Genomic DNA, 960 nt, shown 5'->3' on the forward strand with positions numbered 1-960 from the left:
GGGGGGTGAGGCCGACGCACCCACGCGGTGGCCACGTTTGGGGATGGGCGACCTCGCGCGGGCGCTGGGCACCCTGCCGCGGCGGCGCCCCTAAAGCGGGTGGAGAAGCCCCCGGGGCCCTCGCCGCCCCGGCGGGTTGCGAAGCCCCTTGCAATTATTCCTTATTATTATTATCATCATCATTATTATTATTATTATTTATTTCTCCTATTTCCCCCCCTCCAGCCGTCTTCTCATCCGTCATCCCTTCCCGATGGGCAAACACCGACACCCCAACCCCGTCTCCTGCGCGCAGGCGTGGGGGGACGGGACCCCGTACACACAAGCCCTTCTCTTCGCCCCGTCTCCCTCCTCCGTTGAGCGCGGCGCTGGCACGGCGCCATGCTGGCAACGGCCTGCTTTCACTTGCTAATCATCCTAAATATTGAAAATCCACGCCTAGAATAAACAGCTCCGAGACTGGGGCCGTGGCGGCTCTGTTTGGAAATGCTAATTCCAGCCGGCTTTTGTTTTCCCTGTGCGGGTCCGGTGCTGCGCGTTTGGAGGAGGTCACAGCTCATRGTTTCCCCCCTCCGCTCCCCAACCCCAGGGTTTTTCTTTCCCTTTTTTTTTTTTTTCCCTTTTTTTCCCCCCCTCTCTCCTGGTGAAAAATTCAGCCCATTTTAACATCCCCGGCTGGGACGGCCGGAGCGGTGGCAGCAGTGGGGGGAGAAGGAGGAGGGAAGGGAAGGGAACGGACTTGCTTTGCATAGCAATGAACGAGCCTCCAAAGTTTGGGAAAACCGAGGTTCCCAAATGGGCATCCGGGAGTTCGTCGCCTTTATCCAAAGGCTCCTCGAGTTGGCGGCCGCGGGCGAGAAATCTCCCGGGAGCCGGCGGGCAGGGCCGGGAGCCGCCTGGGGGCACCTTGCCGCTCCGGGCGCCGGTGTCCGTGCGGGGTCTCCCCGGCAAAGGGGGCTT

The sequence above is a fragment of the Apteryx rowi genome, unplaced genomic scaffold (genome assembly GCF_003343035.1).
Source record: "Apteryx rowi isolate R43461 unplaced genomic scaffold, aptRow1 scaffold_86, whole genome shotgun sequence".
In the NCBI taxonomy this organism is placed as follows: Eukaryota; Metazoa; Chordata; class Aves; order Apterygiformes; family Apterygidae; genus Apteryx; species Apteryx rowi.